At 47.0% G+C, this 17,534-nt stretch overlaps 1 pseudogene; it reads left to right on the top strand.

Annotated features, from left to right (window-relative positions):
• The first annotated feature begins 2,541 nt into the window (after positions 1 to 2,541).
• On the top strand, positions 2,542 to 14,079 carry LOC127191974 (folate receptor beta-like; annotated as a pseudogene).
• Positions 14,080 to 17,534: the final 3,455 nt, after the last annotated feature.

The raw sequence follows: 17,534 nt of genomic DNA, 5'->3' as shown, positions 1-17,534 counted from the left end.
GACATGAGTCAACACAAAAGCAAGCAAGCAAAAAACAAAACAAAACGAAACAACAACAAAAAACAAAACAGATTTTTTTTTTTGGGAAGTGAAAATTCTCTTTTAGATTGAGTAAGGACTTAAACACCGTAGTCAGGGGAAAACACACACAGGAAACAAAAACCGCTTTTATTTCTTCATGTTAAGAATAGACTACACTCTGGGCGACTAATATCATTTAAAGCTTTATACTTCTTAAAATAGAAGTCATCTGAGCTAGCACTCCTCGAAGGGCAGAGGAAGGGCGCCTGAGAATCCATTCCTCCCCCAAAGCAGCCAGAACTCTGGCAAGTATCAGCATCGGGTTTTCTGAAACTCTCAACATTAACCAAAGCTTTCAAAAATGGAAGGAACAAAAAATGGCCTGCGGGGAAGCCAGGTATGGTGGAGTTCTAGGCCAACTGAGACTGCACAGAGAGACCCTGTCTCAAGGAAGTATTATGGGCTGGATAATAGATGGCTTATCTATGGCTCGTCTGTAATAGTGGTTAAGAGAGCACCAGCTGCTCTTTCAGAGGAGCTGGTTTGGTTCCCAGGATCTGTACGGTGGCTCATAACTGTTGCTTTTAACAAAATCTCAATTGTCCAATTTTACCAAGAAAGACTCAGGAGCCAGGTGCTGGGATGAAAGCCTGATATCTTGGAGAGGCAGAGGCAGCAACCAGCTGATCTTGCTACTCAGCAGACATCTCAAAAATGAAAAGTCAACCTCCTTCCCCAGGCTACCTCATAAAAACCCTCAAACAAAGCTTCCCTCCTTTTATTTCCTGTGCATCTCTCTGTCGTCCTCCTGACTTCCTCTCCCTCTCCATGGTTTTCTTCCTGTGTTCAATCCCTGTCAACTGGTTGCTTGTTCTGCCTCTTGTCTTAGGGTTGACTTTGTTTAGTCCTGTTGACAATACTGCAGCAAAAAGCTCTTGAATTAAAGGTGGGTGATAGGGCTGAGCCACACCACAACCAGAAGCAGTTTTGTTTTTTACCAGTAAACAACACATAATCTCGAGGTTCACAGTGTAATCAAATATCCTGCAACATACAACCATCTGGAATTATAGCATTCCAGTTCCAGGGGATCTGATGCACTTTTCTGACCTCTAAGGGCACCATGCATGCATGTGGTACACATACATACATGCAGGCAATATACTAAATATACATAAAAATTTTTAAATAAAAATATTAAAATAAAAAAATATAGTTGTTAATGTGACTACACTGGTTCATCTCTCTTAGAATAAGATGTATGAAACATTATTATTATTTATTCATTTGTTTTTGGTTTTTTGATAAAGGGTTTCTCTGTGTAACAGCTCTAGCTGTCCTATAACTTGCTCTGTAGACCAGGCTGGCCTCGAACTCACAAAGATCTGCCTCTGCCTCCCGAGTGCTGGGATTAAAGGCATGCACCACCAACTGCCCAGCTTGGTTGTAGGAATTGGGTTTTGGGTTTTTTTGTTTTGTTTTGTTTTTCAAGACAGGGTTTCTCTGTGTAGCCTTGGCTGTCCTGGACTTGCTTTGTAGACCAGGCTGGCCTCAAACTCACAGAGATCCACCTGCCTCTGCCTTCCAAGTGCTGGTATTAAAGGCGTGCACCACCAGTGCCGGTTTGGTTGTAGGCTTTTTAAAGTTATACTATTATGATATTAATATGAGATCTTTGGCCAAAAACGGTGGAAAGTTTTGATTTAATAATGGTGTATTTGGGGGCCTAGAGAGATGGCTCAGAGGTTAAGAGCACTGACTGTTCTTTCAAAAGTCCTGAGTTCAATTTCCAGCAACCACATGGTGACTCACAGCCATCTATAATGTGATCTGGGGACTTCTTCTGGCCAGCAGGTGTACATTCAGGCTGAACACTGTATACATAACAAATAAATCTTTTTTAAAAAATTGTAATTTGTGGCCTGGGAGATGGTTCAGTGGTTAAGAGCACAGCCTGCTCTTCCCTAGGTCCTGAGTTCAGTTCCCAGCAACCACATGGTGGTTCCCAACCATCTGTAATATGATATGATGCCCTCTTCCAGCCTACAGGTGTACATGCAGGCAAAGCATTGTATACAGAATAAATAAATAAATCTTTATAAAAATTGTAATTTGTGTGTCAAGTTGACAAGGGGTCAATTGTGTTAGTTTGATTTTTGTTAACAGGAGCCAGAGTCATCTAGGAAGAGGGAACTTGAGTTTTAAAATTGCTTCATTGCTGCTACTAGATTGGCCTGTGAGGCATTCTCTTTCTTTTTTTTTTTTTTTTTTCCTAGACAGGGTCTCTCTGTGTTAGCCTTGACTGTCCTGTCCTGGGCTCACTTTGTAGACCAGGCTGGCCTCGAACTCACAGCGATGCATCTGCCTCTGCCTCCGAATGTTGAGATTAAAGGCACACGCCACCACATCTGGTAGGCATTTTCTTGATTAATGACTGAAGTGTGCAGGCCTGGCCAGTTGTATGTGGTATTTCACCTGGGCTGGTGGGTTGTATAGGAAAGCAGGCTGAGCAAGTCAAGGATGGCGAGCCAGTCAGAAGCGGTATGCCTCCGTCATCTCCGCTTGAGTTCTCGACTGCAGTTCCTTCTCTGGCTTCCCTTCATGACGAAAGATAGATGTTGAAAAATGAAAAACAAAATCTCACCAAGTCATGATCTTTATTATAATAGCTATAGAAAGCAACTGAGACAGGAATTCAGGCTACATACACACACACACTCAGGCGCATATATAACTACATAAAATTTTTATTTTATTATTTTATTTTTATTTTTTACATAAAAATTTTTAAGTCTTCAACAAAAATAAGAAAGAAAAGATGGCAGAGTTTCAGTAGGAACCGGGAGCTATGTGACATTTTTACTTCTTATTTATTTTTTGTTTGTTTGCTTCCTTTTTGGAAACTAAACTCCATCGCAGAAGCTTTCAAAATCAAGTCTCACTACCATAGATGTGAAAAGCAACATCCTGGCAGCCACTAGAGGGGGCAGAATGGGTTTGGGGACTCCCCAAAGCTTGGTCTGCACAGTTCATACCCTTCAACCCACCTGGCTGTCCCCTATAAACGCTTTATCTCAAGCCCTAAGAAACAAACTACAAACTGAACTCGAGTTGTCTTGTTCTCTTTCTTTCGTGTGTGTGTTTGTTTGTGTGTGTGTGTGTGTTTTGTTTTGAGACAAGGTTTTCTGTGTAACAGAGGCCTGGCTGTCCGGGACTCTCTTTGTAGACCAGGTTGGTCTTGCACTCACAGAGATCTGCCTGCCTCTGCCTCTGCCTCTGCCTCTGCTTCTGCCTCTGCCTCCTGAGTGCTAGGATTACAGCTAGGCACCACCACAGTGGGCTTTTTTTGTTTGTTTCTTTGTTTTTGTTTTTTGAGACAAGGTTTCTCTGTGTAGCCTTGGCATTCATGGACTTGCTTTGTAGACGAGGCTGGCCTTAAACTCACAGAGATGCACCTGCCTCTGCCTTCCAAGTGCTGGGATTAAAGGAGTGTGCCATGATGCCTGGCCCTAGGTACAGAGTTTTTAAAAAAATACAAACTACTAAAGATAAAGCGAAAACCTCAAAATAGGCTTACAGGAGAGGAAGAGATTAAGTTAATTTTCTTATAATTCTCTACAAGAAATACTGAGACCCAGAATTCCTTGGTGGCTTACCAAATGTCTGAAGAATAAGAGACAGCTTATTTATTTGTTTGTTTGCTTGGTTTTTTTTGTTTGTTTGTTTTTGTTTTTGAGACAGAGTTTCTCTGTGCAGCTCTGGTTGTCCTGGAACTCTCTCTGTAGATCAAGCTGGCCTTGATCTCAGAGATCCACCTGCCTCTGTGTCTTGAATGTTGGGACTAAAGGTTTGTGTCACTATGCCCAGCTAAGAGCCAACTTTTTTTTTTTTTTTTTTCCGAGACAGGGTCTCTCTGTGTAGCCTTGGCTGTCCTGGACTCACTTTGTAGACCAGGCTGGCCTCGAACTCACAGCTATCCGCCTGCCTCTGCCTCCCGAGTGCTGGGATTAAAGGCGTGCGCCACCACGCCCGGCACCTAAGAGCCAACTTTTTGTTGTTTGTCTTGTATATGTGAAATCCTGGGTTCAAATCTCAGTACTAGAAAAGAACAAATAAACATACACGTGCGTGCACACACACACACACACACACACCCCACTTCTGAAACTCTTCCAAATATGTACATAAGATAATGTTTCCGTCTCATGCCATGAAGCCAGTATGGACAAAGACACCAGAAAGAAGGGAAATTGAAGACCAATATTTTCTATGAATAAGGTTGTTAGTCTTCTGCAAAATGTCAAAACTATTTCACACTAATACCAAGTGGGAATATTCTCAGGAAAGAAAGTTAAGGTTTAATACCCCAAATCATTTGATTATATTATTAGAATAAATCTTGGCCATTTGATTCAACCTGTAATCATGGCACTGGCCTGAGGTGGGGTCAGCTAAGAGAATCAAAAGTTCAATGTCTTGCCAGGCGTGGTGGCGCACGCCTTTAATCCCAGCACTTGGGAGGCAGAGGCAGGCGGATCGCTGTGAGTTCAAGGCCAGCCTGGTCTACAAAGTGAGTCCAGGATGGCCAAGGCTACACAGAGAAACCCTGTCTCGAAAAACCAAAAAAAAAAAAAAAAGTTCAATGTCTTAAGGCAAGGCCAGCCTGGTCTATAGAGTGAGTTCCAGAACAGCCAGGGCTACAGGAAGAAACACTGTCGCAAAACAAACAAACAAACAAACAAACAAACAAACAACAGGGCTGGAGAGATAGCTCAGCAGTTAAGAGAACAAAGGACCCTGGTTCAATTCCCAGCACCCACATGGCAGCTCACAACTGTCTGTAACTCCAAGATCTGACACCCTCATACAGACATACACACAGACAAAACACCAATGCACATAAATAAATAGATAAAAATTTAAAAAGATTTAAAAACAAAAACAAAACAAAATGCCAGGCATGGTGGTACATGCGTTTAATCCCAGCACACGAGAAGCAAAGGTAGGCTGATTGCTGTGAGTTCAAGGCCAGCCTGGTTTACAAAGTGAGTCCAGAACCACCAAGGCTACCCAGAGAAACCCTGTCTCAAAAAGCCAGCCCCCCCCCCCCAAAAAAAACCCAAACCAAACAACAAAAATAAAATAAAATAAAATAAAATAAAATAAACCTAAACCAATCAAACAAAAAAAGTTCAATACTATTGTCTTGTACAGCATTAGTTTGAGGTCAGGATGGGTTACACAGGTTACATTACACACACACACACACACACACACACACACACACACACACACACACACGCCAAACAGAAAGCCTCTCGGATCTCTTGATTGCATCCAGATGTCACCTGGAGTGACTGACCCAGACTGCATTCAATGATGTTTGCACAATGACAGAACTGCTTACTGACACATTTTTCAGTGCATCTTTGTCATGGAGCAATGCATGACAGTCCTTAGCGAATAATATCCCTCAACTTTTACTTATACGTGCCCATATGCACCCAGCTATTTACACAAGCCACAAAATTTACACAAACATTTTTTTTGTTTTTTTGGTTTTTCGAGACAGGGTTTCTCTTGTAGTCCTGGCTGTCTGTCCTGGATTTGCTTTGTAGCCCAGGCTGGCCTTGAACACATGCCCAGGCCTCCCCCCCAAAATTTTTTTTTAAGGTAAAGAGAGCCAGATGTGGTTTCTCTGTGTAGCCCTGGCTGTCCTGGAACTCACTCTGTAAACCAAGTTGGCCTCGAATTCACAAAAATCTGCCTGCCTCTGCCTCCTGAGTGTTAGAATTAAAGGCATGGGCCACCACTGTCTGGCCTAGTTTCCATTTTGAGACAAGAGTTTCACTGAGTTTCCCACTCTGCATCCCAGACTGGCCCTGGACTTGTGACTCTCCTGCTTCAGCCTTCTGAGTAGCTGTGGTTACAGGTGTGCACGTCCAAGTCTACCTCTAGAGTCTCAGTTCTGTGGGATGAAAAAGTTATGGAGTGGCCAGTGGTGAGTTCCAGCCAGGGCTACACAGAGAAAACCCTGTCTTGAAAAAAAAAAAAAAAAAAAAAACGAAAAAAAAAAAAACCAAAAACAAAAACGAAAAAGAGAGGAAGAGATGAATGAAAACAGCAAAGACTGACTGACTCAACAGCACTGGAGAGGGTAGGGTCGCCTGGAGAAGGAAGAACAGAAGCTCTGACTGGGAACATTTCATTCTATGCTTACCAAAGCTCTTATCTTCTATGTGGCACTGTGGACAAAGACTGTGGGGCTGATCTGTTGCTAGTCTGGGGAGAGGGCAATTCGGACAGCCCTGTGTGTGCTCCTAGAAGCCAAGGACATTCAGATAAGGTCTTCCAAGTGGGGAAAGGATGACAGGGACATTGCAGGACTTGGCAATTTGTGCAAGGAAGGGCCATAACTCTTGTTAGAAGCACCACTCTCACCACCATGGGCACCTGCACTTAACATGCACATACCCACACTGAGATGTACTTACCTACTCATAATTAAAATAAATATAAAATCTCAGAACTGAAAATGTAACTCAGGAGTAGAGATCTGGCCTAGTATATTCAAGGACCTGGAGACCATGGCTAGTTCCACAGAAAGGAAAATAAAATAAGCCAAGTATGGTCGGGGGCACGAGGCAGAAGCAGGTGGAGCTCTGTGAGTTCCATGCCAGTTTGGTCTATATATTGAGTTCCAGGCCAGCCATGGCTACATGGTCAAACTCTATCTCAAGAAAACAAAACAAGGAAGAAAAAAGAAAAAGAAAAAGAAAACAAAACAGAGCCAGGCGTGTGGTGGCACACGTCTTTAATCCCAGCACTCCGGAGGCAGAGGCAGGCGGATCGCTGTGAGTTTGAGGCCAACCTGGTCTACAAAGTGAGTCCAGGATGGCCAAGGCTACACAGAGAAACCCTGTCTCGAAAAACCAAAAAAAAAAAAAAAAAAAAAAAAAAGAAAGAAAAAAAGAAAGAAAGAAAGAAAACAAAACAAGGAAGAAAAGGGGGAAAGGAAGGAACAACTGAGATAGATTATTTTGGCTTCTGGGAAGAAGGAGACTCACAGAAGAAGAAACTGGAGGAAAAACTTGACCCTCAAATGTAAGGATGTGGGGTGTAACTTGCAGAAAGGATGCATGTTTGCAAGGTCACTAAGAGAGAACGAGGGGTCTTGTCTCCATTAAGAATTCTTCTGTGGGGAATAGGGTGAAAGCGGGAGGGAGGAACGGGAGGATATGAGTGATGGGATAACAATTGAATTGTAATCTGAATAAATTAATTAAATTAAAAAAAAAAAAGAACTGTTCTGTGGCCGGGTGTGGTGGGGCACACCTTTAATCCCAGCACTTGGGAGGTAGAGGCAGATGGATTACTGTGAGTTTGAGGCCAGCCTGGTCTACAAGGTGAGTCCAGGACAGCTACACAGGCTACACAGAGAAACCCTGTCTCAAAAAACTCCAAACCCCCTCCCTCGAAAAAAAAGAACTCTTCTGTGACCTGAGCGTGGTTGGCACATGCCTTTAATCCAAGCATTTGGGAAGCCGAGGCAGGTGGATTGCTGTGAGTTTGAGGCCAGCTTGGTCTACAAAGTGAGTCTAGGACAGCCAAGGCTACACAAAGTAACCCTGTCTTGAAAAACAAAACAAACAAACAAAAAAAACAAGACCAAACAAGAACTCTTCTGTGTATCACAGGCTGAGCCCAGAGGAACACAGCAGTGGTGAGTGGTGTGAGGTGAGGTCAGGAACAGAGAGTGTGGGATCACAATGTTTGCATGTACTTCCTGTGACCTAGGGTGTTTGTTCAGTTGCTCTAATAAGGGGAGCATGTATGCAAGTATGTATGTGTGTATGCATGTATGTATTTTCAAAATCCAAGCCTTTAAACACGTCTCACATTTCTTGACTGTGTTGTGTGTATGTATACATGCATATATGCATGTATGTATGTGGGGAGTCAGCTCTTTACTTCTGCCACATGGGTTCCAGGCACTGAACTCAGGTCATTAGATCTGGTGGCAAGTGTCTTTACATGCTAGTGCATCTTGCCAGCTCCAAGACAGACTTTTGTATTGTCCTTCAGTTCTTTAGGTCGTTTGCTTTTTTTCGGGGGGTGGGAGGGAACGACGACAAGATCTCACTATGTAGCCCAGACTAGCCTCAAACCCACACGCCTTCTTCTCGCTGCTCTCCCTCCCCACCCCCCATGTACTGGGATTACAGACGTGTATCACCCATCGCAGCTGCGTCTGTTTTGGATGTGTTTGTTTTCTTTTGAGAGGTTTAGGTATGGTCCACTTTTCCTGCAGAAGTAGATGTCAGGATGGGCAGGGCAGAACGGCATTTGGAGAACAGGGAAGGGAGGACTGGAGGAAGCAGAGCTTTGCAAAGCACCGTTCTTTCTTTTGTACCCTCTAAGCAAGCACCATCCTGCGGGGCTATGCCACTGATCCTCCTGCCAATCTGGAGAACTCTGCGGGGCTGGGTCACCATCTCCCCCAGGGCTGACAGAATTTCTAGGCTGACATGATGACCCAGCTGATATAGAGTGGAGCGCAGAGAACCTGCCGTGACAGGATGAAGGATGTGTGTGGTCCGGCCCTTTTCAAGGTACCAAGCAGCCAGGGACCTGAACTATATAACTACATGTCATAAAGTCTGGAAAGAAGATAAGAGCATAGGGGCAACGTGTCTCTTCTAGCTTGGAAAGCTTAGCCTCTTTTATAAACCTCCTGTGCCATGGGGTAAGAGAACCTTCTTGCTGACCTGTATCCCAACTTCAGGGAGCCTCAGAATCTCAGTGCTGAAGGTGCAGGGACTGGCCTTCTGTTTCACTGTAGGGACAGAGGGAATGAATGAAGCACCCCCTTGGGTCTAGGGCTCCCTAACCATAGCTCCCTTTGCACAGAGAGAAAGGCACACGGTGTGGAAACAAACGCCACTCCTGCTTTCGGCCTGCGTGGTTATCACATGCAGTGCCTGGGACAGAACAGACCTGCTCAACGTTTGCATGGATGCCAAGCACCACAAGACAGAGCCAGGCCCAGAGGACAAGCTGCATGACTAGGTGCTGCTGGAGTGCGGTTCCGATAGGAAGATGACAGAAGTCAGGGTGTGGCATGTGTGGTGAGCAGCCAGACACCCCCAAACACCCTGAGCTGTTATTGCTGGAGATGATGTGTGCAATAGGGGAAAGTGGTGAAGCGATTTTCTGAGGGCTCTTCCCAGAAGAGGACATGGTGGTGGCAATGAGACAGTTGATCATTACAGGCCTCTAATTAGAGACCACGTGAGGTCACATGATGATAATCTCTATATCACTCAAATTAGGGTTTGTGGAAGCACAGAGAGACTCTCGGAGGTTAGACACCACCAGGTTTTTTTTCCTTTTTTTTTTTTAATGTGCATTGGTGTTTTGCCTTCATATGTGGTGTTGGATCCCCCGGAAATGAATTAGGGACAGTAGTGAGCTGCCATGTGGCTGCTGGGAATTGAACCCAAGTCCTCTGGAAGATCAGCCAGTTAAGGCACTTAACCTCTGAACTCTCTTTCCAGGCCCCAACATGACCAGCTTTTATGGTAGACTTCAGGTAGGATTAGGGAGAGCTCTCCTCTAGAAGTTTGGTGGATGAGAGGCCGCAGAAGAGATGGTTTCTGCCCTCAATTCCGCAGAGTGCCAAATGTAGACGTGGGCAGGCCTACTATGAGAACCACAGCTGTAAGGACTGCAGTTCACATAGTCTATAAGCATTTATACCAACAGATGAAAACTCAATGGAGCCTTTTGTGAGAAATATGTTTAGATCCTTTTCTTTTCTTTTAATTCTAGAAAGAAATCTAAGGAGCTGGGCGTCATGGCGCACCCCTTCAGTCCCAGCACTCAGGAGGCAGAGGCAGGTGATCTCTGTGAGTTCATGGCCAGGATGGTGAGTCCAGGACAGCCAGGACTATAAGAGAAACCCTGTCTCAAAAAACAAAAACAAAAACAAACAAACAAACAAACAAAAAGAAATCTAAAGTTATCTGTGATCATATGGTGGGGGAGGAGGTCCCCTTCTGTCACAGGTCTAGGGGAGGGGAATAGGGTGAAAGAGGGAGGGAGGGGGGAATGGGAAGCTACAAGTGAGGGGATAACAATCAGGATATAATCTGAATAAATTATTAAAAAAAAAAAAAAGAGGGGGCTGGAGAGATGGCTCAGAGGTTAAGAACACTCACCATTCTTCCAAACATCCTGAGTTCAATTCCCAGCAACCACATGGTGGCTCACAACCATCTATAATGAGATCTGGTGTCTTCTTCTGGCCTGCAGATATACATGCAGGCAGAATAGCATTTACCATACATAGTAAATAAATAAAATTAAAAAAAAAAAGTTTACTGCTCAAACTATGGCACCATCCAAGTAAACTTTGAACCCTACCCAGATCTAGCCAATGGACAGGACAGTCTTCACAGCTGAATGGAGAGTGGGTTCTGACTTTCACATGAACTCTGGTGTGCCATATTTGACCACGGCCCCTGGATGGGGAGGCCTGGTGGCACTCAGAGGAGGGATAGCAGGCTACCAAGAAGAGTCTTGATACCCTATGAGCATATACAGGGGGAGGAGGTCCCCCTCAGTCACAGTCATAGGGGAGGGGAGTAAGGGGAAAATGGGAGGGAGGGAGGAATGGGAGGGTACAAGGGAGGGGATAACCATTGAGATGTAATATGAATAAACAAATAAAATATATTAATAAATAAATAAATAAATCTAAGGTTAAAAACAAAAGCAAAAACCTGGCCAGAAAGCTGGGCGTGGTCGCGCATGCCTGTAATCCCAGCATTCAGGAGGCAGAGGCAGGGGGATCACTGTGAGTTCGAGGCTAGCCTGGTCTACAAAGTGAGTCCAGGACAGCCAAGGCTACATAGGGAAACCCTGTCTCAAAAAAAAACTAAAACAAAAAAAAAAAATTAAAAAAACAAAAACAAAAACTAACCTGGCCAGGAAGCCAGGTATGGTGCCACACACCTTTAATCCCAGCTCTTCAGAGGCAGAGGCAGGTGGATCACTGTGAGTTCAAGGCCAGCCTGGTCTACAAAGTGAGTTCCAGGACAGCCAAGGCTACACAGAGAAACCCTGTCTGCAAAAACAAAATGAAACAAAAAACAAACAAACAAAAAAAACCCAAAACCCGGCCAGGTAAGGTGGTATACACCTTTAAACCCAACACTCAGGAGGCAGAGTCAAGATCACTCTGTGATCAGAACTACCCTGGTCCCTGGTCTACAAAGTGAGTTCCAGGCCAGGCAGGGCTACATAGTGAGACCCTACCTCAAAAACAAGCAAGCAAGAGAACAAAGCAAAACTATTTGTATTTATTTATTTTATTGTATAACAGTCATTTTATTTTATTTTTTATGTACATTGGTGTTTGACTGCATGTATGTCTATGTGAGGGTGTTGGATTTCCTGAAACAGGAGTCACAGACAATTGTGAGCTGCCATATGGGTGCTGGGAATTGAACCTGGGTCCTCTGGAAGAGCAGTCAGTGCTCTCACCCGCTAAGCCATCTATCTCTCCAGTCCCAACAGTCATTTTATTATTGATTGCTATGTCTATCACAAGAGAACTGGTTTTTGTTGTTGTTTTGTTTTTTCAAGACAAAACAATAGGGCTCTGTTTGTAGCCCTGGTTGTCATGGAACTTGCTTTGTAGACCAGGTTGGCCTAGAACTCACAGCGATCCACCTGCCTCTGCCTTCTGAGTTCTGAGGCTTCAGAATTGGTGTGTGTGTGCCGCGCGCGCGCGCGCACGCGCGCGCGGCACACGTGCACACATGCATGTTTATGTATTGATATGTAAGGCATTGAACATAGGGATGGCAAGATGGCTCAGCAGTTAAGAGCACTTACTGCTATTACAGAAGACCTGAATTCAGTTCCCAGAATGCACACAGCAACTTATAACTGTAACAACTTATAGGGCTAGAGAGATGGCTCAGAGGTTAAGAGCACTATCTGTTCTTCCAAAGGTCCTGAGTTCAATTCCCAGCAACCACATGGTGGCTCACAACCATCTATAATGTGATCTGATGTCCTCTTCTGGCCTGCAGGGGTACAAGAAGGCAGAGCACTATGAACATAATAAATAAATCTTAAGAAAAAAACAAAATAAATAAAATAAAAATGTAAACGAACAGATGAAGAGACTGGAACTCTATGTAGACCAAGCTATCAGGCTGGCATTGAAGTCATAGAGAGCTGCCTGCTTCTGCCTCACAGGTGCTGGGATTAAAGGTGCTACATCATGCCTGGCTCATTGTGGAGTTTTTTTTTTTTTAATTTATTTATTTATTATTATGTATATAGTGTTCTACTTGCATGTATACCTATAGGCCAGAAGAGGGCATCAGATCACATTATAGATGGTTGTGAGCCACCATGTGATTGCTGGGAATTGAACTCAGGACCTTTGGAAGAACAGATAGTGTTCTTAAACTCTGAGCCATCTCTCCAGCCCCTGCTTTGAAGTCTTAAAAGATTGTTTCTTTCTTTGTTTTTTGAGATAGGGTCTTATATAGCCCAAGCTGACTTTGAACTTAGGATGTGACTGAGGACAACCTTGAATTTTTCCTGTTCCTCTTACCTCCATTTTTTTCCCTAGAGTGCTGGTTTTGTAAGCATGTGCCATGGTTACGGGGCATGTTTTATTTGTTTAGACAGAGTCTCATCCATGTTGAATAGGCTGGTCTTGAATTCATGGTCCTCCATCCTCAGCCTCCTGAATGCTGGCATTGCAGGCATGCTGCCAACATGGCTGGCTGAAAAGAGTTTTTATAAATTGTGAAGAGCTAAATAAATAAGCTATTATCCCAAAGACAAGGCTCCTTTAGCTTCTTTCTTAGGCTGTGGTAATTATATCTCTCTAGAGATGGGACTCCTGGAGTTCTAGGATAGAGGGACCTTTGTGGTAAGTGTTCACAGAACAGGCAGTCTGGGGCAGGAAGCAAGGACCAAATGAAGAAAGGCTGGAAGGTGCCATGAGGTACATAGTAGGGTCGAGAGACTCAGCCCCATGCCTTTTCCAACTGGTGTTGTCCATGGAAGAGAAATGCCTGCTGCACAGTCAACACCAGCCAGGGGCTCTACACAAAGACAACTCCTGTGTGTACCAATTTCAACCGGGATCACTGCAGGAGGAAGATGGTGCCTGCTTGCCAGCATCATTCATCCAAGACACCTGTCTGTATGAGTGCTTCCCCAACCTTTGGCCTTGGATCCAGCAGCACACTTTAGAGGGGCTACCCTTGGGCTCAGGGTCTTTCTAGCTATAGCTGCCAACATCCCCTCTACCCAGGTGGAACAGAGCTGGTGTAAAGAATGCTCTCTGGATGTTCCGTTAAGTAAAGAGGACTGTCAGGAGTGGTGGGAAGCCTGACGTACCTCCTTTACCTGCAAGTCAGATTGGCATAAAGGCTGGGACTGGACCTCAGGTAAGTACCTAGAGGTAGAGAGATGGAGGTAGGGGCTGGAAGAGGGGGGGAGAGATTAAAGATTTCTGGGGAGACCAGAAGGGAGATTTGACCCTAAGGCTGAAAGTCTGTGTCCATAATGATTCTGCCTACAGGTATTAAGAAGTGGTGGGACACAGCATTCTGCCGCACATTTCAGTACCACTTTCCCACGCCAGGCAGCCAGCCTTTGTGAGGGGCTCTGGAGTCACTCCTACAAGCTCAGCACCTACAGCAGAGGAAGTGGCTGATGCCTCCCAATGTGGCTTGACCCAAGCCAGAGTAACCCCAAGGAGGAGGCAGTGAAGTTCTACGCTTCCTTTCTTTATGACGGCTGGGGCTGCGGCCCATGCAGCGGTGCTTCCTGTGCTCAGCCTGACCCCAGTGCTGTCACTGTGGCTCCTTGGCTGAGGCGGTCTTCTTTCTAGGCTGCTCACCTCAGTTCAACTCCTCAAAGAATGAGGAAGTCTTAAGCCTGCTTCCATCCCACTCCTTTGCCATCCAGTTCCTGCTCCAAGGTGGGGCTTGGGGTTCCTACAGCAGTCATTTTTAATAAACTTGTGACCCATCTGGGTCTAATGAATTCTAGTCATTGTGAGTTTGCGGGTGAGCTAATAAGAGTATTCCCATCCCCACTGTCACTATATAAAAGTTGATAATGAGTTCCCCCCTCCTAGAAGGTGGGTGAACCAAGTGTCTACACTTTAGTAGTCCGTAAGAATCAGTTGCTAGCTGGGCTGTGGTGGTGCACTCCTTTAATCCCAGCACTTGGGAGGCAGAGGCAGGTGGATCATTGTGAGTTCGAGGCCAGCCTGGTCTACAGAGTGAGTCCAGGACAGCCAAAGCTACACAGAGAAATCCTGTCTCAAAACAAAACAAAACAAAAAACAAAAACAAAACAAACAAGCAAACAAAAAACCCCAAAGAATCAGTTGCTTCTGGGGCCCCAAATGAGAGGAAGATGCAGGATTTCGTATTTGTATCCCTTCCCAAACATTACCCTGTCATGGGCCGAGAATGTAACTCAGTTGGAAGAGTGCTTGTCTAGCGTTCAGGAAGCCCTAGGTGGTGGCGCAGGCCTGGGATCCCAGAACTTGGGAGGACGAGGCAAGGATAGGAGTTCGGTGTCACTGATGGTTACATGGCGAGCTCGAGGCCAACATGGGATATAAGAGACATTGTCTACAACCAAAAAACAAACACACTCCCTATTCCCACCACGTGCCTGCTTAGCTCTGTACTCAGCTTACAGCAGGAAAGCTGGAAATAAGGAGTCCAGCAAAGGTCTGGAGGAAGGGGGTAAAAGTCACACTGCCTACCGTGATGTAGACTGACTGTGCGTGGGCCCCTTGGACGTGGGCCAGTGCTGTGTTCTGCAGATGACGCCTAAGAAGGTTAGAAACCGTTAGAGGTTTCCCAAAGGCAGAAGCATCCTGTCCTTCGTCTGATTGCGTGCGTGCGTGCGTGGGTATGGGTGGCTGCATGGGTGCCTTGTCACAAGTGTGGAAGTCCGAGGGACAAGATGCAGGAGCTCTCTCCTTCCACCATGCGAGTCCCTGGGATTCCATTCTTCGGACTTGGGGAAAGCACCTTTACCTGCTAAGCCGTCAGCCCCAATGACCCATCCTTTAGTATCTCTGTCCTCTCAGGGAACTGTAACTATGTTGATTTTGGAGGGTTGTGACAGCTTTTCTCCTTCTCCTCCTTCTCCTTTCTTTCTTAGAGGCCGGGTCTCTCGTGTAGCCTTGGGTGGGCTAGAACTCTAGATCACGAAAGCTGGCTTCCAACTGGGTAGAGAGGAAAGCTGGCTTCCAACTGGGTAGAGAGCCTCTTGCGTCTGCCTGCTGAGGGCCAGGATTATAGGCATGGGCAGTAAGAATCGCTGCTTGCTTGGTCATTGCACATCCCAGGATCTAGGTTTTAGTTGATCTCTGGGTCTTCTGCGCCCTCTCTTCCTACCTTGGGGACTTCTCAGTCTCTATATCCCCACCACGGTTACATACTCCCGCAAAGCAAGGGTCTGATAACAATGCACCAATACACCAATAGTTCAGGCTAGAGCCCAACTTGCAGATCCGTAGACCTACGGTGCTCCTGACAAGGAGGCTCGTCTCCTTTTAGTTCTTGCGAAAAGATCGGGGAGAAGTTGGGTACACACGGGAGGATGAGTTATTTTATTTAAACCCTAGCAGGACTAGGAGAAACAGGTAGGTGGGTGGAAGAGGATCTGTTATTCCATTTATCTGGTCTGGAAGGCCCCTACAGACCTCCTCCTCACGTCCCAGGCTTTGTTTCGGCTGAGTTAAGCCAAAGCATTTTCGAATCAGAGGAAAACTCCTCAGGGCTGACCCCAGCGGCGGTCAACAGGTTCGATTTACCAAAGCGAAAGTTCTCTCCCAGGTTAAAGGGATGCTCCGACAGTCTCCCAAGAGTTGGTGGCTGTAGACAAGAGGCTCGAAGCCTGCGCCTTTAAGGAACCAGGGGGCAGAGGGGCGGGGCAGGAAGAGAAATCCCTGGAGACGCCGCCACCATCCAGGTCTTTTTTTAGGGGGGAGAAATGGGGCGGGCCAGAGCCCCGTTGGGGTTCCGCCCATCTTCTTCTGCCGCGTTCCCCCCCTTTCCGCCCCAAGGGAAGGTGGATGGGCAAAATCGTGGCAGCCTGGGTCTCCAGAGCTCCCTGTTTGCACCTGGCTCTCTGAGGCGCAAGTTTGTTGATTTGGAGGGAGTAGCCGGGGCGGAGGCGGTGCTAATAATACCCGTTCAGTCCCCAGTCGCGCTTTACAGTTTACACAGCTGTCACCTTCGTTACTCCTTAATTAATAATAAAAATAGCCGCCGTCCCGTAGCGCACGCTGCGTGCCTGGCCGCGAGCTTTACAGGCAGAGCCCCATTGAGTCCGCCCTCGTAACGTTACCCTAGTTGTCGAAAGCGGGAAGCCCAGGCGCACCGAAGAGCCAAGATTGGCCCGAGGTCACTCTGCGGGCGAGCGGCGGGGACCCGGACGCGGGCGGACGAGGCGGGGCGCGGGGCAGCCCCGGCTCCGGGGGCGGGGCGCGGGCGGGGCGGAAGGCGCGGGGTGCACGGTGGCGGCGGATGGCCATCTTAAGTGGCCGCGGGGAGTCCAGGGCGGCTTCCCCGGGCTAGGAGCCACGGGAGTCGCCCCAGAGGTGGGGTCTGCGCTTGGCGGCTGAGGCGCTAGGACTTGAGGGAACTTTTTTCTAGGTGGTCTAAGGGGGTCCTCCAGGTCTGGGACTGCAGAACCCGAGCCTGCGGGTGTGGGGCGTGGTGCCAGGGAACTTGGCGGAGATGGGGGAAGGGTTCTGCCAGGCTGGAGGGCCTGCGGGCACGGGTGCGTGAGGGACTTGAGGAGGATACTGGACCTCGGGCACGGTTGTGTGTGGTAGGGTATCGGACCCCTTTGGAAGGGATCTTGTGCAGTGTGTCAGGGATCGGGAGTTTGGGGTTCAGGTCTGAGGGGCTCTGATCTCAACAAGAGTTGGAATAACTTGTTCGCTTGGATGGGGGGGGGGTATTAGTTGGGGATGTTCATCCTGGAGCCTTCCTTTGTGAACCTCGATCCCGCAAGGGTGTGGGAGTGCCGAGTAGAAGGGATGTGTGGTAGAATCAGACTTAGGGGTCATCTGGTCGCAAATCGTTCGAAGGGTTGAATTCACCAAGGGGAGCTGGGACTCAAAAGTTGTCCGGGAGCGGGTACCGGGGAACTGGATCTTCTTGGGGTGGGGGAACAAGATAATTGTGGAGCTTGGAAAGTGCGGGTCCTGGAGGACTGTGGGGGCATCGTCCTTGTCGAGAGGTTGGGGGCAGGGGCGGCCCGGGCTCTGGGCCGAGTGGAGGGGGAGGGGACCGGCCAGCTCCTAGCTCTGCTCCTGCCCCTCCCCCGCCGCCTCTGAACAAACTTTTCTTTCTCTTCAAGTTGAGGCTGGCGCTGCGGGCGGCGGCGGCTGCGTGGAGGAGATCGAGGCGGCCGGCGGGGCAGAACGTGTAGCCCCGATA

The sequence above is a fragment of the Acomys russatus genome, chromosome 7 (genome assembly GCF_903995435.1).
Source record: "Acomys russatus chromosome 7, mAcoRus1.1, whole genome shotgun sequence".
NCBI classification, from domain to species: Eukaryota; Metazoa; Chordata; class Mammalia; order Rodentia; family Muridae; genus Acomys; species Acomys russatus.
The sequence above is the reverse complement of the archived record's forward strand: the minus strand, read 5'-3'. Positions and strand labels throughout refer to the sequence as shown.